The sequence below is a fragment of the Orcinus orca genome, chromosome 13, assembly GCF_937001465.1.
Source record: "Orcinus orca chromosome 13, mOrcOrc1.1, whole genome shotgun sequence".
Classification (NCBI taxonomy): Eukaryota; Metazoa; Chordata; class Mammalia; order Artiodactyla; family Delphinidae; genus Orcinus; species Orcinus orca.
Window position 1 is genome coordinate 39,001,037 of NC_064571.1, and position 21,922 is coordinate 39,022,958.

At 36.0% G+C, this 21,922-nt stretch overlaps 1 protein-coding gene across 12 annotated transcripts in view; it reads right to left on the reverse strand.

Annotated features, from left to right (window-relative positions):
• Positions 1-21,922, reverse strand: part of EHBP1 (EH domain binding protein 1) — a 494,124-nt gene that overhangs the window by 242,317 nt on the left and 229,885 nt on the right. The window lies entirely within an intron of this gene.

Sequence of the window (21,922 nt, forward strand, 5' to 3'; positions counted from 1 at the left end):
TTTTCCTGGCACTAAAACTAAACTGTCACTAAAAGAAAAGCAGAAAAGATTCCCCAAAAGCCCTCAATCTAAAATACAATTAGTATTCTGAAGTAAAGAAACAATCCCATTCCATCCCCAAAATCACAACCTTAAAGAGTTGCTACTTAAATATTAGCCAGTGCTCTGTGAACCATTTTATATTAAAATTGGATAGTTCTAAACATCACACATATAAAAAGTATTGTTTGACACAGTGCCATTTTGATGATAAATTGCAATCTATAGCTCAAATAATTCTACCCAGGGATTAACATTTCAGAGGCTGAGCCAGAGATTATGTGTGTGGATCTTGAATTTCATCATCTCCCTTTGGCACAATAGCTTATTCTTCCTTTTTTCATCTATTCTTTCATGAAGGGTCAGGAAAGCTTAGCCTTGCTGTTGCATTCATTTCATCTCTACATTAACCAGATACCTTGCAGTCTTTAGTTCTTATGTGTTATTCCATTACAAATGCTATACTGCACTATAGTATGGCTAATGAGGTTTGTACCAAATCAAAGGGTGCCATCAAGTGGTTATAATACTCTAAACAGCATTACACTAAATGACTATTCCAGATAGACTTTCTTCAATATAAACAAACTGTGCCAATCCTCAATGAAAGAACATATTACTGGGGGTAAGGAATGGGGAACTAACCATATTAATTTTTGTTCTTTATTTTCTATCCGTCAGAGATTGCTTTTCTACATGTTATATTTATGAAGTACAATTTTAGTGTCAAACTTAGGATTAATATTTATGTCAGCAGATTATCAAATGATATTTATTAGGCAAAATTCAGGCATGACAGCGTTACTGGGAATTAAATTTACCCACCAAAATTCATCACTAGATTAATAGAAGCTTATTTCCGAAAATAAGCAATAATAGTGCACACACTTAAAGAAAGACAGTGTCTTGTCAGATCTATTTCTTATTACTAATGAAAAACTGCAAGGCTATGAAATACAGCCAGTATTATTTGATCTATTTCATGCAGCCATTCGTAAGGTCTAACAAGGAACCTAGCAGTTGGTGTAAGAATGTATTTTCGGATAGTTAGAAAATTTTCAACAGTCTATTCAACAGGCTACAAGGGTCATTTAGAGGTTTGTTTTTTTTTTTTTTTTTTTTAGCGGTATGTGGACCTCTCACTGTTGTGGCCTCTCCCGGTACGGAGCACAGGCTCCGGACGCGTAGGCTCAGTGACCATGGCTCACGGGCCCAGCGGCTCCGCGGCATGTGGGATCTTCCCGGACCAGGGCACGAACCCGTGTCCACTGCATCGGCAGGCAGACTCTCAACCACTGCACCACCAGGGAAGCCTCCATTTAGAGCTTTGAAGATAGGAATCTAGAACTGCTCTTAGAAAACACACACAAGATAACATGTAATTCAAATGGGCCCACTCTGCAGAGATGGCTAAACTGCAGCTGCATTGAACCATCCTATACCATCAGGGAAATCTTACACACGGGTTTAAAGCATCTTCATAACTATATACTTAATTCTGCTGCAGAGAAAGTAAATTATTCAAGTTCAAAGATTACACAAGATGGAGAAAAGTAAATCATAAAAGCTAACTTGCTCTTTAGAAGATTTAATGAGCAATACTAATAAGGTAGCAAACTCCAGGCAAAACTAAAGATCCCTATGACGGCATTCGTTATTTTCTACATACCCGATGCAGACTGTCTACAAAAATATTTCTCATCACACACTTTCTTCCAGAGCCTTGCCACTCTCCCATCAAGTGGTGGAGTCTAATTCCCCTCCCTTTGAACCTGGGTAGGTTTGTGACTGGCTTGTGGCTAAGAGCGTGGGGAAGTAACACTGTAACTAGCGAGGCTAAGTCAGAAAAAGGTAATGCAACTTCCACTTGAAGAGCTGGAAGAGTCACTCCTTACATTTCCAGCTGCCACAAAAGCAGTCTGACTGCCCTAAGAGAAATCCAAACTAACCCACTCAGAGAGATGAAAAAAGCAAGGCCTTGAGACTACATGAAATGTAAAAGCCCTCTTTCCCTGCACTCCAGCCTCATGTTCTAGCCCCAAACACCTCAGACCACTGCATCCTAAAAGACTCCAAGCTACACCTGCCCAGCTAAGCCCTTCTTAAATTCCTGACCCACAAAAACTGTGAATAACTTGGACAATGACTACAATGAGCACAAGTGGCAGAAAATGATCATTAAGTTCCAGAGGATAGTCAGCAGACTTCAACCTGCAATGCTTACAACAACACTTAGTTGGTTACATATGGGAATGCAATAGGCATAATTATTGCCCATGAAGCTTGGAATACAGAATGGTAACAATAAGCAGAAGGTCAGAAAATTGAGATCTCCACCTCTGATAGATGAGGAAAGAATTATGTGGGTTGGAAAGAAGGAAAAATGTTTAATTCTTATGTTTCATTTTGGGCAAGGAGTCAGATGTCCTGGAAAAGACTGAACTGGTGATGCAAGATCTTAGCACAGAGGGAAAGTTTAAAACTATCTTAGGACAATCCACATAAAAATACCAGAAACCAATGTAAGAGAAAGTAGGTTATATCAGAAAGGTAAAAGAAAAGACTAAGCCTTGAGATATGTACTTTAATAAGAAAAAGAAAAAAAAATTATTTAAAGGAGTCTGGCTTGGAAAAAAATCATTCATACATACAACTGCCTTTTGTTTATATCTTTTCTCCCCACAACCTGTCCTCACCAATTCTTCACCTGTGTTCTCTCTATTGCTTAAGAATAACACAAGCATCCAAATATTCAAATATTCAAACTAGAAATCTGGAAATCACCCTAGACTCCCTGACCTCCCTCAACCCTCAGAACTGATTTAGAATTAATACTAAGAACACCACCTTCTAACCTATTGAATCTCTCTTTCTTCTTCCCTGTCTGCACCTGCTTATGCCACTGTCCTAGTTCAGGCTCCTGGATAACTGGATTAATTGCCTATCTGATCTTCAGCCCTTCAAAACTCAATTCATTCTCTATAGCAATATTTTTTTCAAACTGTAGGCTATGACCCCTTAGTGGATCATGGAATCAATTTAATGAACTGCAAAATCAATTTAGTGGCTTGCAACCAGCTTTCTAAAACATCAGGAAGAAATACTAGGGTGCATCACACAATAGACTAAGACGTGTTTCATGAATCTTTTCTTTTTGCTATATATAGGTGCCTATGTGTGTGTACTGGATCATAATGCGAAATGTATTTCTTAGTGCTAAACACTGATCTTTCAAAATACAAGTCTGATCATTTTACCTCACTACTTAAAACTTTTTTATACATTACTAGATAGCTAACTAGAATCATGAATCAGAAGCACACAGGGTCTAAGCAAATTTGTCTGTTTTACTAGACCCATAGGTGATTCTGATGGGCAGCCAGGTTTGGGACCCAGAGACCCTTGGGATAAAGTTCAGAATCTTTCATACAGCATACAAGGCCAGCCACAATCTGGTCCTTTCTCATCTCGTTAGTGTCAACCCCTTCTGCTCTCTCCATTTTGGGTATGAAGCTGTAGCAAATTTATCTCTGTACCGTTACCAAGGTTTTTTCTTCTGTCCCTACCCCAGACCCTAACCTTCTCATACAACTTTATCTTGTGGGTAAACTTTTGAAAGTCTTTCAAGCCACAGTTCATAAGTGTTCTCTAAAGCGTTCCCCATGTCTCTGACAGACACAACCACTCCTTGACAACCTCGATGGACCTTCCACCTGCCTCTTTTCTAGCATTATCATTGTAGTCCTATCATTTGCTCATAGATCTGCCTCTCTGACTGGACTGACAACTACTTGAGAACCGAAACCTTGTTTATATCCCCAAAGTCTAGGAAGTAAATGTACAATCAACTTTATAGTACCCAGTATAATGAAGCCCAAAAACATTCATTCTGTGACCCATTAATAGGATAATAATGGTCTCTTTTACAAAGAGTTTAATCCTACTCTCCTTTGGTTGTTGTTGTTGTTTTTTAAATTGAGATATAATTGACATATAACATTGTACTGCTTTTAGGTGTACAATGTAATGACTTGTTATATGTATATATATTACCAATGATTACCACAGTAAGTTTAAACATCCATCACCACACAGTTACAATTTCTTTTTCTTGTGATGAGAACTTTTAAGATATTAGCAACTGTCAAATACACAACACAGTATTGTTAACTAGAGTCACTGTGCTGTATACAGTTTGAAAAGCAAAAAAAAAAAAAAAGGCCAGTAGAAAAATAATTTTGGAAAATATCTATAGTAAAAGAGCTTGGAAGGCATATATTGTTGATTGCTTTGGTTAAAGAAGTTTAATATGTATTCAGATAATGTAAATAAATCCTATGATTTCTACTGATCTAATTAAGAGTTTTATACCTATTGCATGCCATCTGACCACTTTCCTAAACTTCTTAAGCTTAATGAGAAATGAAAAATTCTTCAAATTTATTTTACTGATTGATTTATTTCCAAATTGACTCCATTTTCAAAAGAATGCAATAATTCAGGTTTTATAAAATCAGAGCCATTAATTCAGGACAAAAACAGGAAATGAGGCCTTCCCTGGTGGCGCAGTGGTTGAGAGTCTGCCTGCAGATGTAGGGGACACGGGTCTGGGAAGATCCCACATGCCGCGGAGCGGCTGGGCCCGTGAGCCATGGCCGCTGAGTCTGCGCGTCCGGAGCCTGTTGCTCCGCAACGGGAGAGGCCACAACAGTGAGTGGCCCGCGTACCGCAAAAAAAAAAAAAACAAACAAACAGGAAATGAAAGGAAAAGCAAGAAGAAAGTTATATCAAGAAATTCTGCCTAAAGAAAGTGGCAACAGAGTACCTCTCCCTAACTCACCACTCCCATCCCCCACCCCCTAAGGACAGTTCTGTGCTTCTTAGCAAGCAGTGCTTATATTTAAGTTACATACATATATGTGTTTTGTGTGTGTGTGTATATATGTATGTATATATACATACATATATATACACACACACACACACACACAGAGGTATAAAGAGAGAATTGTTCTCCTATTAAGCCATTCAACAAACATTTAACGTATTCAACACATAACTTTCCTTTCAACATAGTCTCAAGTGTTCTGACAAGTCTAGTTTATTCTAACGATTTGGTTGAAATAATCAACAAATGCCACAAGACAATTCAGATTGCCAGGATCTGAAAGGTAAATAACTCCAGGAAAAAAAGGTATTCAGGGAAATAATAACAAATTGCTCCTCCTCTAGCTACAAACTGTCTAAGGATATACTATATGTAAGTAGCTCTTTTGTTTAAAGTTTGCAAAAAGCAACTTGGAAAGATGATAAACTATAAATATCTTCATTGCTGTGGTCCTTATGATCTCAATAACATGGTAATATAGCTAGGCCCCACAAGATTCAGGAGATGAGGAGTTTCTACCCTTGATTCTGATGTTCTTATACAACTTAAGAAATATCTTCTCATTACCTCCGTAATGAAATATCAATTATTGTCAACCAAATTTCAAAGGCAAGACAAGAAGAGGAGTTAACAAAGCTTCTGTGTATTGCTCAGAGTTTCTCCAAAATAATTTTTATTTAAAAACAAGTCTGTCTTAAGGCAAAGAAGAATATTCTTTAAGCATTGAATTATTTTAAACTAAAGTAGCATATTAATCAGAACAATGTTTTATCATGTCATTGAGCATAAGATTGTTATTATAAGACACTGTATTTCAATAGCTGCTAGTTGACACAATGCTGATAAAAATCAACCATTATACCCAATTTATGTAAGACCACAGAGACATGCTACAGAAAAATGAGTCGTTAAATTCATGATATAAAACATTAGTCACTATAGTATAAAGAAAATAGTATCACAAAAAAAAATTTTTAGAGGGAAATCAGGTATTAAAATACAAAAAAAGATGGGTAGGATAATAGATTATTCACAGAGAATTGTGAAAATCTTATTTTCTGGAGAGCTTAGGGGTGTTAAAGTACTAGGACAGTTTTGTATGCTCAAACTGGTAACTTTCCACAACGGAGCTGAAGTACACAGGTAAATTTTGTTTCTCTAATCAGTTATGCATCTCTCTTATAATGTCAGCAATTCCATTTTAACAGAATATAATTCATGAAAATATTCCATTTGCTCTTCTGTCAGTACAAATGCACCTATGTCCAATTACATAACGCAAAGTTCCAATTCTACACAAAGAAATAATTTAACTTAGACGTTTAACAGTCTGTATTTGTAATTCACTTCATGGTTGTCTTTGAGCAAAAATTTATGTAGGCGCTTTCAACATATTAACTAAGTCTTTTAAGGTGGCTGATGTGGCAGAAAACTAGAATGCCAAAAATACATTCCATTATAAGACAAAGGAAGTTTTATTTATATATTACTGAGAGAATAGAAAAGAGAGACAAGTGAAAGTAACAAACTGAAAAATCTTAAATACTTTTCTATTAAAAGTCTGGAGTGTCATTAGACTCCTACTATAAAATAATTGCCAAGTCTCTGTTCTAATGTCTTTCATCAGGGGAAAAAAGGCCTCATGCAGATTCATAACATCTTGTATGTGGCAGTATCTTTTACTGCTGAACTTCTATGAATAAACATGTAAAAAATTGCTCAAATATACTGCTGGTTTTAAATATCTCTGATGTAGTATTAGGGGTTTGTTTTGATAGCTGACTGTCTTATCAGCTTCCTCCCTCCAGCTGGCAAAAAACAGAATTGAAAGCAACTCTGGTTGTCTTTCTCTCTTACTCATCTATGTGAAAGGCATTTGAAGGTAGCTAGCAGAAAGTAAGAAGAATAAACTAAATGGCTCTAGCAATTTAGAAAACAGACTGCAGTATACTACTGTGACCCAATAATAACTACAAAAAGTATATGCCATCAAATTCATTTGGTATAAAGTTCAGACAATTTTTTAGTTTATAGAAACTAGAATGTGCAAGGCTGTGGTATTTTCCTTAACTCCTAGAAGTCACCTTTTAGTCAACTTATACTCATCTCCACAGACAGATAGTTGTTGGAGATACAGTAATCATCCACTAAAATACTTTCTATTCCAGTATCAATTTTAAATGGAAACGTCTATTACAATGCAAAAAAATATTATGTTACTGTTCTACTTCCTTTAGTTTTAAGGCTTCTTGATGAAATGCACACATTAATTCAAACCTCTAACAAATTTAAACTTTTAAATATTACTCAAAAATGTTATTTGGGGCTATAAGCTAGTGCCTTCCATTCACTGTCTATAAAAAGCATAGTAAATTAAAGAAAATAAGACAAAAGGGTAACTACTATCTAAAGTTACATAGTAATAAAATGGGTTATCCACACGAGAGAGGTTTTCCTGATTGAATCATGTCACTCACCTATTTTTCAAAAATTGTGAAAACACCCAGTAGTCCTTAAATTGTTCTGGGCAAAGATTTCATTGAAAATCTGGTTGCTGTTTGTTTGTTTTTTAAGGAACTTCATACAAACTCTTACTACATTTTAAAGAAATCTCAATCTTCTGAAGTCCATCCGTGTAAGAACCCCTAAGGGTCCCAAGATTCATGGTTAAGAGGCTTCAATGTGTGTGACAGAAAGCTGGCTATGGCATCTATCACCAGTGCAGGCTACTGCCTGTCTACTGAGGGAAAGATGATTTCACAGATCCAGATAGTAGGGTAAGTGACTCCATATTTCAATATACATCCTGTTTGAAACCTTCTGCTTATAAAGACCTGTTCTTTGGTCAAGGATTATCAATTCTAAACCTGGTATTCATGAGTTTCCACACCTGTTTTTTAACCTAATCAACTAATTAATTCCCTTGTTCCCCCAAGTATTTCTTTTATTATTATTCCTAATAATAAAAGTTTATTATTTTCCACTCATTTGTAAAGTCTCTCTGTCATTTATTATATTAGCATGCATTGAATTCTTACTATATACCAAGCATTATGCTACATTCTTTTTACACCTTTAATATCTTTAATCTCAGCTATCATTTTGTAAGATATCTCAGTTTTACAGATGAGAAAACAGAGGTTCTGAAAGGATAAATAAGTATAAAGTCCAAATTTACACTGCTAATAAGTATGATTCAAATCCAGGTCTAACTGAGCCCTTGAGCTTTTGGCCTTGCTTTTCCCACTCTCTAATGCTTCTCCGACTTTTCCTCTCAATTACCCTTAACAGTAAAGGAGTAGAATGCATACCTCTGAGGACCTGAGAAGTATAACCAAAAGCAGCTCAATCAAGACGTGACATTTCTTTGATTCATGTTTCATTTTAAAATTCATATTACTTTTGCCTCTTTCTAAAATGATCCTGTGAACATTTCATTTAAAAAAATACCTTTAAGTACATATTAGAGAAGAAAAGTTAACAATACAGAAAGATAGAAACTGCCACATATCTCTAGGGATAAACACAGGTAAGTTTGAAAAGCTGCTCCTAAAACGTTCTTGATAATTTCAGTCCATATTAACCCATCTATCTCTAATTTCTGTTATACTTTTCAACTATCACTATACATTAAACATAGCACATATCACTATTCTTGTTTCATATGTGTATCTCTCAAACCAGATTGTAGTATCTGAGATGTTCTCGTGAATCCTCTGTAGTAATTTATTAGTACAGCTAGGCTCTAAACCCAGTGCCTAGGACAGAAAATGTTTGATGAGTGAATGAGTAAATAAATGGTAAAATGCATGGGCTTCAGAGTCTGAAGACTTGAGCTGGAGACCAGGCTAAGTGGTTTTCTGTGTGCTTTGGGGCTGGTCACTTAACCTCACTGAGATAAATAAATTATAATAATGTCCACTTAAGAGAGGTTTCGTAAGGATTAAATTAGGTATTTAATTTGATAACATTCTCTATTCTTTAATAAAACTTTTCAAATATTATTTATGATTTATAAAGTTATTGATCAGTTGAACATCTGTTTAATATAACATCTGTTTAATTGATGTAAGTATGAGGGCACAAATTATTTTCATAATGGAATACATTTCACAATGTATAAAGTACTGTCTTATACACTCATCCACCCCACTCCATTTTCCAAATTTTTAATTTGCCAAAAAAGTACATAAGCAGGTGACCCCAATGTTCCTAAAGCCACCTCCCTTCTGCATCAGAATTCTAATTCAGTAGGCCCAAGTTAGGGCCCAGGTATATGCATGGATGATCTAAGGCAGCGAATATTGGCTTAAACTAACAACATCAACAGTTCTTTCCTTTACCACTATTACCCACAGTGTGAAGCATGTAAATCTGTAGATTTACAACTATACAGTGAATTTTTTAGTTTAATTATCATATAATTCAACTAAATAGTTGTAAATTACTACAACCCTAGAAAAATCAACCACTCTTTTTAGAATGAAATACTCAAGAAAGTAATCTGTTCAACTATATGCTGTTCACAAACTAACCATGATCTCTCTCGCCTCTGCTCAAGTTAATCCAGCCACCTAAAGCACTCTCCAAAATCCCTGCAGCTATCAGAAGTACTTAATCTCTTATCTAAAATCTCTTATTTGGATTTTAGGAAGGCAATACAGTGTGTATGCCTACACTACAGTGCCCAGATAATAGCACATTCCCAGTGAGGTCTGAGGCAGCACCCCATAATCAAACATATTAATATATGTGCAGCAAAATGAATTTTCACACTAAGTGGAATAAATACTACAAATAGCCTCACTTAAGGTCAGGACAGGTTTTGCCACCAAATGAGTTTGAACCAAATTTCCAAAAAATAATACTTAAAAAAAGTCTTTAGGCAGTAGAGATTTTGGATTTTGAGATTACAAAAAAAGGAACGTAAAAATTTTATCTTTTAAAAATATACAAATGAATGTATATGCAAAACAAACAGGCTGACAGATATAGAAAACAAGAGCCGTTACCACTGGGGAAGGGGAAAGGGAAAGGGAAGGGGCAAATTAGGGGTATAGGATTAAACTATACAAACTACTATGTATAAAATAGATAAGCAACAAGGATACAAGCACATGGAACTATAGCCTTATCGTGTAATAACCTTTTTCTTTTTTAACATCTTTATTGGAGTATAATTGCTTTACAATGGTGCGTTAGTTTCTGCTGTATAACAAAGTGAATCAGCTATATGTATACATATATCCCCATATCCCCTCAACTCCTGCGTCTCCCTCCCACCCTCCCCAACCCATCCCTCTAGGTGGTCACAAAGCACGGAGCTAACCTCCCCATGCGATGCTCCCACTAACTATCTATTTTACATTTGGTAATGTATATATGTCAGTGCCACTCCCTCACTTCATTCCAGTTAACCCTTCCCCCTCCCAGTGTCCTCAAGTCCATTCTCTACATCTGCGTCTTTATTCATGTCCTGTCCCTAGGCTCGTCAGAACCATTGTTTTTTTTAGATTCCAAATATATGTGTTAGCATACGGTATTTCTTTTTCGCTTTCTGACTTACTTTACTCTGTATGACAGACTCTAGGTCCATCCACCTCACTACAAATAACTCAATTTCGTTTCTTCTTATGTCTGAGTAATATTCCACTGTATATATGTGCCACACCTTCTTTATCCATTCATCTGCCAATGGATACTTAAGTTGCTTCCATGTTCTGGCTATTGTAAATAGTGCTGCAATGAACATTGTGGTACATGACTATTTTTGATTTATGGTTTTCTCAGGGTATATGCCCAGTAGTGGGAATTCCAGCTCATATGGTAGTTCTACTTTTAGTTTTTTAAGGAACCTCCATACTGTTCTCCATAATGGCTGTATCAATTTACATTCCCACCAACAGTACAAGAGGGTTCTCTTTTCTCCACACCCTCTCCAGCATTTATTGTTTGTAGATTTTTTTGTTTATGGCCTTTCTAACAGGTGTGAGGTGAACCTCACTGTAGTTTTGATTTGCATTTCTCTAATGATTACTGATGTTGAGCATCCTTTCATGTGTTTGTTGGCAATCTGTATATCTTCTTTGGAGAAATGTCTATTTAGATCTTCTGCCCATTTTTGGATTGGGTTGTTTGTTTTTTTGATATTGAGCTGCATGAGCTACTTGTATATTTTGGAGATTAATCCTTTGTCAGTTGCTTCATTTGCAAATATTCTCTCCCATTCTGAGGATTGTCTTTTTGTCTTGTTTATGGTTTCCTTTGTTGTGCAAAAGCTTTTAAGTTTCATTAGGTCCCATTTGTTTATTTTTGTTTTTATTTCCATTTCTCTAGGAGGTGGGTCAAAAAGGATCTTGCTGTGATTTATGTAAAAGAGTGTTCTCCTACGTTTTCCTTTAAGAGTTTTATAGTGTCTGGCCTTACATTTACGTCTTTAATCCATTTTGAGTTTATTTTTGTGTATGGTGTTAGGAAGTGTTCTAATTTCATTCTTTTATATGTAGCTGTCCAGTTTTCCCAGCACCACTTACTGAAGAGGATGTCTTTTCTCCATTGTATATTCTTGCCTCCTTTATCAAAGATAAGGTGACCATATGTGTGTGGGTTTATCTCTGGGCTTTCTATCCTGTTCCACTGATCTATATCTCTGTTTTTGTGCCAGTACCATACTGTCTTGATTACTGTAACTTTGTAATATAGCCTGAAGTCAGGAAGCCTGAAGTCAGGGAGGCTGATTGCTCCATTTTTCTTTCTCAAGATTGCTTTGGCTATTCTTTTGTGTTTCCACACAAATTGTGAAACTTTTTGTTCTACTTCTATGAAAAATGCCATTGGTAGTTTGATAGGGATTGCACTGAATCTGTAGATTGCTTTGGGTAGTATAGTCATTTTCACAATGTTGATTCTTCCAGTCCAAGAACATGGTATATCTCTCCATCTGTTTGCATCATCTTTAATTTCTTTCATCAGTGTCTTATAGTTTTCTGCATACAGGTCTTTTGTCTCCCTAGGTAGGTTTATTCCTAGGTATTTTATTTTTTTTGTTGCAATGGGAGTGTTTTATTCTTTTTGTTGCAAATGGGAGTGTTTCCTCAATTTCCCTTTCAGATTTTTCATCATTAGTGTACAGGAATGCAAGAGATTTCTTTTCATTAATTTTGTATACTGATACTTTACCAAATTCATTGATTAGCTCTAGTAGTTTTCTAGTAGCATCTTTAGGATTCTCAATGTATAGTATCGTGGCATCTGCAAACAGTGAGAGCTTTACTTCTTTTTTTCCGATTTGAATTCCTTTTATTTCTTCTTCTCTGATTGCTGTGGCTAAAACTTCCAAAACTATGTTCAATAATAGTGGTGAGAGTGGGCATCCTTGTCTTGCTCCTGATTTTAGAGGAAATGGTTTCAGTTTTTCACCAGTGAGAACAATGTTGGCTGTGGGTTTGTCATATATGGCCTTTATTAAGTTGAGGTAAGTTCCCTCTGTGTCTACTTTCTGGTGAGTTTTTATCATAAGTGGGTGTTGAATTTTGTCAAAAGTTTTTCCTGCATCTACTGAGATTATCATATGGTTTTTATCCTTCTGTTTGTTAATATGGTATATCACATTGATTGATTTGCATATATTGAAGAATCCTTGAATTCCTGGGATAAATGCCACATTAGCATGGTGTATGATCCTTTTAGTGTGCTGTTGGATTCTGTTTGCTAGTAGTCTGTTGAGGATTTTTGCATCTATGTTCATCAGTGATATTGGCCTGTGGTTTTCTTTCTTTGTGACATCTTTGTCTGGTTTTGGTATCAGGGTGATGGTGGCCTCCTAGAATGAGTTTGGGCGTGTTCCGCCCTCTGCTATATTTTGGAAGAGTTTGAGCAGGATAGGTGTAAGCTCTTCTCTAAATGTTTGACAGAAATTGCCTGTGAAGCCATCTGGTCCTGGGATTTTGTTTGAAGATTTCTGATCACAGTTTCAACTTCAGTGCTTGTGATTGGTCTGTTTATATTTTTTATTTCTTCCTGGTTCAGTCTTGGAAGGTTGTGCTTTTCTAAGAATTTGTCCATTTCTTCCAGGTTGTCCATTTTATTGGCATAGAGTTGCTTGTTGTAATCTCTCACGATTCTTTATATTTCTGCAGTGTCAGTTGTTACTTCTCCTTTTTCATTTCTAATTCTATTGATTTCAGTCTTCTCCCTTCTTTTCTTGATGAGTCTGGCTAGTGGCTTATCAATTTTGTTTATCTTCCCAAAGAACCAGCTTTTAGTTTTATGTATCTTTGCTATCGTTTCCTTCATTTCTTTTTCATTTATTTCTGATCTGATCTTTATGATTTCTTTCCTTCTGCTAAGTTTGGTGTTTTTTGGTTCTTCTTTCTCTAACTGCTTTAAGTGTAAGGTCAGGGTCTTTATTTGAGATGTTTCTTGTTTCTTGAGGTAGGATTGTATTGCTATAAACTTCCCTCTTAGAACTGCTTTTGCTGCATCCCATAGGTTTTGGGTTGTCATGTCTTCATTGTCAATTGTTTCTAGGTATTTTTTGATTTCCTCTTTGATTTCTTCATTGATCTCTTGGTTATTTAGTAGCGTATTGCTTAGCCTCCAAGTGTTTGTAGTTTTTACAGTTTTTTTTCCTGTAATTGACATCTAGTCTCATAGCATTGTCATCAGAAAAGATATGTGATATGATTTCGATTTTCTTAAATTTACCAAGGCTTGATTTGTGACCCAAAATATGATCTATCCTGGAGAATATTCCATGAGCACTTGAGAAGAAAATGTATTTTGTTGTTTTTGGATGGAATATCCTATAAGTATCAATTAGTTCATCTTGTTTAATGTGTTATTTAAAGCTTGTGTTTCCTTATTTATTTTCATTATGGATGATCTGTCCATTGGTGAAAGTGGGGTGTTAAAGTCCCCTACTATGATTGTGTTATTGTCGATTGTGTTATTGCCATAACCCTTTTATGGCTGTTAGCATTTGCCTTAAATATTGAGGTGTTCCTATGTTGGGTGCATAAATATTTACAATTGTTATATCTTCTTGGATTGATCCCTTGATCATTATGTAGTGTCCTTCTTTGTCTCTTGTAATAGTCTTTATTTTAAAGTCTATTTTGTCTGATATGAGAGTTGCTCCTCCAGCTTTCTTTTGATTTCCATTTGCATGGAATATCTTTTTCCTTCCCCTCACTTTCAGTCTGTATGTGTCCCTAGGTCTGAAGTCGGTCTCTTGTAGACAGCATATATATGGGTCTTGTTTTTGTTATCCATTCAGCCAGTCTGTCTTTTCATTGGAGCATTTAATCCATTTACATTTAAGGTAATTATTGATATGTGTGTTCCTATTACCATTTTCTCAATTGTTTTGAGTTTGTTTTTGTAGGTGTTTTCCTTCTCTTGTGTTTCCTGCCTAGAGACGTTCCTTTAGCATTTGTTGTAAAGCTGGTTTAGTGGTGCTGAATTCTCTTAACTTTTGCTTGTCTGTAAAAGTTTTAATTTCTTCGTCAAATCTGAATGAGATCCTTGCTGGGTAGAGTAATCTTGTTTGTAGGTTTTTCCCTTTCATCACTTTAAATATGTCCTGCCAGTCCCTTCTGGCTTGCAGAGTTTCTGCTGAAAGATCAGTTGTTAACCTTATGGGGAATCCCTTGTATGTTATTTGTTGCTTTTCCCTTGCTGCTTTTAATATGTTTTCTTTGTATTTAATTTTTGACAGTTTGATTAATATGTGTCTTGACATGTTTCTCCTTGGATTTATCCTGTATGGGACTCTCTCTGTTTCCTGGACTTCATTGGCTATTTCCTTTCCATTGTTAAGGGAAGTTTTTAACTATAATCTCTTCAAATATTTTCTCAGATCCTTTCTTTTTCTCTTCTTCTTCTGGAACCCCTATAATTCGAATGTTGGTGCATTTAGTGTTGTCCCAGAGGTCTCTGAGACTGTCCTCAATTCTTTTCATTCTTTTTTATTCTGCTCTGTGGTAGTTATTTCCACCATTTTATCTTCCAGGTCACTTATCCATTCTTCTGCCTCACTTATTCTGCTATTGATTCCTTCCAGAGAATTTTTTTTTTCATTTATTGTGTTATTCATCATTCTTTGTTTGCTCTTTAGTTCTTCTAGGTCCTAGTTAAACGTTTGTATTTTCTCCATTTTATTTCCAAGATTTTGGATCATCTTTACTATCATTACTCTGAATTCTTTTTCAGATAGACTGCCTATTTCCTCTTCATTTGTTTAGACTGGTGGGTTTTTACCTTGCTCCTTCATCTGCTGTGTATTTCTCTGTCTTCTCATTTTGCTTATCTTACTGTGTTTGGGGTCTCCTTTATGCAGCTACAGGTTCGTAGTTCCCGTTGTTTTTGGTGTCTGTCCCCAGTGGCTAAAGTTGGTTCAGTGGGTTGTGTAGGCTTCCTGGTGGAGGGGACTAGTGCCTGTGTTCTGGTGCATGAGGCTGGATCTTGTCTTTCTGCTGGGCAGGTCCACGTCTGGTGGTGTGTTTTGGGGTGTCTGTGGCCTTATTATGATTTTAGGCAGCCTCTCTGCTAATGGGTGGGGTTGTGTTCCTGTCTTGCTAGTTATTTGGCATAGGGTGTTCAGCACTTTTGCTTGCTGGTCGTTGAGTGGAGCTGGGTCTTAGCATTGAGACGGAGATCTGTGGGAAAGCTTTCACCATTTGGTATTATGTGGGGCTGGGAGGTCTCTGGTGGACCAATGTCCTGAACTTGGCTCTCCCACCTGAGAGGCTCAGGCCTGACACCAGGCAGGAGCACCAAGACCTTGTCAGTCACATGGCTCAGAAGAAAAGGGAGAAAAAAAGAAAGAAAGAAAAATTTAAAAAAATAAAAATTAATTAATTAATTAAAATAATTAAAATTAAAATTTTTTTGAAATAATTAAAGAAATAAAAAATTTTAATAAAAAAATGAAAAGTAACAAAGAGAGCAACCAAACCAATATACAAACCCAACAATAAAAAGTGCTAAAAACTATACTAAGATAAACATAAAAATCAGAAACAAGTCAGTCACACACAGGAAACCCCAAGCCTACAGTTGCTCCCAAAGTCCACTGCCTCAATTTTGCATTGATTTGTTGTCTATTCAGGTATTCCACAGGTGCAGGGTACCTCAAGTTGATTGCAGGCATTTAATCCACTGCTCCTGAAGCTGCACAGAGAAATTTCCCTTTCTCTTCTTCGTTTGCACATCTCCTGGGGTTCAGCTTTGGTTCTGGCCCCAGCTCCGTGTGTAGGTTGCCTTCAGGCTTCTGTTCCCGCCCAGAAAGGATGGGGTTAAAGCAGCAGCTGATTAGGGGGCTGTGGGTCACTCATGCCAGGAGGAGGGAGGGGTATGGCAGTTATAATTGGAATGCGGGGTGAGCCTGTGGTGGCAGAGGCCAGTGTGACATTGCAACAGCCTGAGGCGCACCATGTGTTCTCCCATGGAAGTTCTCCCTGGATCACGGGACCCTGGCAGTGGTGGGCCGCACAGGCTCCCAGTGTTCGGGGTTAGGGGGGTGAGACGTGTGGATAGTGACCTGTGCTTGCACACAGGATTCTTCGTGGCTGCAGCAGCAGCGTTAGCACTTCATGCCTGTCTCTGGTGTCCGAGCTGATAGCCACGGCTCGTGCCCGTCTCTGGAGCTCGTTTAGGCAGTGTTCTGCCTTCTGTGGGCAGACAGGAAAGGAATCCCCTCTCCTCGCACACCCCGAAACAATGGTCTCTTCCCTCTTAGACAGGTCCAGACTTTTCTCCGGACTCCCTCCAGCTAGCTGTGGCGCACTAGCCCCCTTCAGCTGTGTTCACGCCGCCAACCCCAGTGCTCTCTCTGGGATCTGACCTCCGAAGCCCGAGCCTCAGCTCCCAGCCCCCACCCACCCCAGCGGGTGAGCAGACATGCCTCTCAGGCTGGTGAGTGCTGGTCGGCACTGATCCTCTGTGCGGGAATCTCTCCGCTTTGCCCTCTGCATCCCTGTTACTGCACTCTCCTCTGTGGCTCTGAAGCTTCCCCCCGACCACCCCCCGTCTCTGCCAGTGAAGGGGCTTCCTAGTGTGTGGAAACCTTTCCTCCTTCATAGCTCCCTCCCCGAGGTACAGGTTCTGTCCCTATTCTTTTGTCTGTTTTTTTTTTTGCCCTACCCAGGTACGTGGGGAGTTTCTTGCATTTTGGGAAGTCTGAGGTCTTCTGCCAGCATTCAGTAGGTGTTCTGTAGTTGTTGTTCCACATGTAGATGTACTTTTGATGTATCTGTGGGGAGGAAGGTGATCTCCATGTCTTACTCTTCCACCATCTTGAAGGTCCCCCTCATGTAATAACTTAATGGAGCATAATCTGTAAATATACTGAATTGCTATGCTGTATACCTGAAATTAATATAATATTGTAAATTAACTATACTTCAATTAAAAAAATAACTTTATCTTTTAGGTTTCAACTTGTACATCACTTTCAATAGAAAGCTTCCCCTCATCAACCAAGACTGGGTTAAGCACTCTTTATATGTGCACATTTAACACCCTATACTTTTATTGTGGTGGTTGCCTGTTTATTTCCCTCTCAGACTGTAGGATACTTGGAGTCAGGAGCCATAGCTTTTTCAGTATTATACTCTCAATAACTAGCAAATATCTACGACATGGTATCCATTTAATCAACAGTTAGTGAATGAATAAGCAAATATGAATACCAAGACTTTAATCTGGTGAAGTTTTATATTGTTCTACTTGCTTGATCTGTAAGGTATGATTAACATTAATAAAGTTGATGAACTGGGACAAAAATCAGAAAATCTAACCAAAAAGACTACCCAATTGTATACACATGTAAGATACACATAACAGTATGAAAATAGTGCTTTGTTGCTGCTAAATAAAACTTAAATTTGTTAGCTAGGACATTTTACAAAGTAAACTACTACATGAAATAAATTGTTTAACATGCAGTAGTTTATTTACTACTTTAACACAGGGTCTCTTGCGTCACACATAGATAAATACCTCACAGTAGACTTTAGATGTTAATCCATGTAAGGTCCCTTCCGGGGTCAAGAATTGATACAATATCTAAGATTAACTTTAAATAATCTGGTTTAAAAAACAGTGGGAATGAAATAAAAGTGGGGATGAAATAAGTTTACCAAAGTATTGAAGATTATTGAAGCTTGGAGATGGGTACATAGAGGTTTATTACTCCTTCTACATTTTTTTTCTTATTTCTTTTACATTGAAGTATAGTTAATTTACAATGTTGTGTTAGTTTCTGGTGTACAGCAAAGTGATTCAGATATATAGAGATATACATATATCTATATATATATCCTTTTTCACATTCTTTTCCAGTATACTTTATTACTATAAACTATAAGATATTGAATATAGTTCCCTATGCTATACAGTAGGACTTTGTTGTTTATCTATTTTACAGATAGTAGTTTGTATCTGCTAATCCCAAACTCCTAATTTATCCCTCTCCTACCCTTTCCCCTTTGGTAACCGATGTTTTTTTTCAATGTTTGTGAGTCTGTTTCTGTTTTGTAAATATGTTCATTTATATTATTCTTTAGATTCCACATATAAGTGATATCATATGATATTTGTCTCTCTCTGACTTACTTCACTTAGTATGATAATTTCTATTATCATAGTGAGTAAATGAGATAATGTGTATATAGCATTCCACACAGTACCTGATATATAGTAAGTATCCAATAAATTTGTTACGGTAATATATTTTGGAGACTTCTGCATTTTATTGGGATATTTTATATTAAACAAAAACTTTAAATTTCACTGATTGTGGGGTTATAACAAAGTGCAAAGAAAATAAAGATATCAAAATTCCGTTTTTGAATGCTCTTTTGGAGCATGCCTTCTCAGTGTCACAACAATTTACTAAGAGACTTTCAAACAAAACCCAGACTTTACAAGAGAAAAAGACAGTCCTTTGAAATTCACTAGGTCTTCTGTATGTAATGTGGAAACATACATACAGAAAGCATGTATTAAAATGTAAAGCAGAGCACAATATTATAACATGTTATTGCTACAGGAATAGAACTGTTTCTCTAGACCAGAGTCAATTTCATCATTCACCACTGAGGGGAGCTGTAACCTAGGAAAAGGTTTATATAGCATTGCAAGGTTAAACTTTCTAGAACCTTGTAATATTGGTTTAATAAATTCTTATTAAAATATCTTTCAAATTAATTTGACAAGTATGCCTGAATTCTCTTTTGGAGACCTTACAAGAAATAATAAAGCTCATTATATCTATGTAACTGTAATAGTGGAATCCCTATCCCCCTTCCTTGCTTTTTCTCTTTAGCACTTATATATTTAACATGTATTTAACATATATTATATATTTATATTATCTAACATAGTATATATTTCCCATATATTAATTTTTATTTTCTGTCTCTCTCTCTCTCACACACACAAATGTAAACTCCATGAGGAAGAGATTTTTAATGTGTTTTATATACCACTCTATTGCCAGTACCTAGAAGAGTGCCCAGCACAAAATACATACTCAGTGAATTACCTGCTACTGAATGAATGAATGAATATGATGATGTCAAGCAAAGTGAACTGCTACTACCTGAAAAATGTAATGTCTACTTATATTGAATTTAGGTTTAAAAGAAAATTTCTAAGAACAGTTCTTTAATCCTATACATGAGTATATAGAGAGATCCCATGAGAATGGCTTAGTATACATTCATAGTAGAATCCCTCTTAAATCATCTGAATGTCACAGAGAATTGGTCAATTAAAGGGAAGAATTATAAATACTGATACACAAACATTTTAATTTTGTTTAATACATATTAATGTGTTTCATTCACCAGTTTTCATGGGCTCTTCTTTGAGTATAATTTCGTTGACTGCCAATTTTCTCATAATCAACAGCCATAACGTATCATTAGTGTACTTCAATCACTTTTAAATGAAATCAATATATACGGACAAAAGAGAAATAATCTGAATGCAAAATCCTTTCAGATTTTCATAAATTTTCCCAATTTTTTACAGTTGTATTTCCACACCAGATTTGAGAGCAGTTTTAACAACTCACTTCTATCAACTCTTTCTAAAGCATTTTAACGGTTTTCATGAAATAATGCCTCAAACTGATATTTCACTGGCCTAGGAAACATCTAATTAAATTATATAATTACAATAACGGGTCAACAGCATTACACGAGGTCTTGTAAGGGGTCAAACTCAACTTACAACTCACCTGTGAGAGAAGTGTGCAGAAGTGTGTCAGAGAGTAGCCTACTAACCATGCTGACACATATGGGATTAAAACCAGGACCTTTTACAGACAGAATGGAAAGTATGAGGTAATCCATGTAAATTAACTAGAGACTGATCAGGAGAACCTCTACTGTAATGACATATGGATCCCTCACATAATATCTCACTGCCACTAGAGCCTACTTTTTGAATTTTTCTTCAATATAGTTGATGAATGCTAATTCCTGTCTTAAAAAGAATAAACCTTACAGGATACTGAGTTTGAGTATAATCATTTATTCACTCACTCCTTCAACAACATATAATATATTGAGTACCTAGTACACAAAAGGTACTATGTAAAAAAATTGTGATAGCTACAAATGTAAGTGGAACAGAACTCTTCCCCTATTACTTTGCCAAGCAAGAGTCCTTTTAGCACCTCAGAAAACTGACCTAGGTTTTCCAGAAGAGGAAAAAGAGTTAACACACCTGGATAGGTAGAGAAAAAAAATATTCTCAAAATTCATTTTTTTCTCACCATACAGAAGTTGGTCCCAGCAGAAAAAAATTAAGTTCCTCCTGAAAACTAAAGAGGGAGACATGCCCAATTCTAGTCTATCTTCCATGTGAGAATACACCACTTTTGTTTTGTTTTAGGGTTAATTATATAAACTCATCCTTTCACATTAAATAGTTCACAATTTATGATAGTTGTCCTAATTTAAAGTATGTAAATTAGCGTGTTCTCCTTTAAGTTAATGTATTTTAAATGGTTTAGTCACAACATGTGCATTCATGCTCTTTCCCATGCATTAATAAGAGTAAAACAATTTCACCACAGTTCCTAAGTCTGGTAACTTTATACAATGTAAGTAAATAATGGATGCATTTAATACTTACCTCTTTTAAAAAATAAACATTAGGCTAGTAAAATAGGTCAAATCCCATAAATGTCTCTTCAAAAACAAAACAAAAAAAAACCTGCTATAAACACAGGCAAAAGTCAACAATAAAATAATCATAAGAAACTCATCTAATAAACTATTTGTTATTTTCTTGCATTACGTTCCTAGCAATCATCATCATTATTGCTGTCACTATTATTAATAGCTAAGGAATTAATTGCGTGTTCCTCTCACATTCTGATTAATTTTACTTCTCTTCAAATTAGGTCTTCAATACGTAGGTTCCCCTAAGTTCTGACCATCTCTTTAAAGATGGCGGGTTTTGTTTTTTGTTTTTTTAATACCCATGGCTGAGAAGTTAGGTTTCTACTACAAAGGCTAATACGTGAAAAGTATGTTTACATGAAAAGCAAGTTGAAACCACAATTCAATTTTCTTTCTTTCATTCTTTGTTTTTTTCCCCCCTAATCCTGGCATAGGAAATAACTATTATAGCAACAAGGAGTAGGGGGAAAGAATGGTTGTGCTAAAAAAGTTCAGAATAGGAAACTTGCAATAATACTCATAATCCATTCCAGAAATAAAAATATACAGAAAATATATATGCCAATATTGATTGTTTAAAGAAAGATATAAATTAGGGAGTTATTAATTGATCCCCAAATGACATGCCAGATAACTCTTTTAAATATTTCATTCTCCAAGAACTTGAAAATCAAAAATTTGATCTACAAAAAAGATAATTTCCAAAAAAGTTTATAAAAATATTCCTATTGACTGAAACAAAGTCATGGACCTAGAAAATCCCTCTGAGATCATTTAGTAGAAACCTTTCATTTTA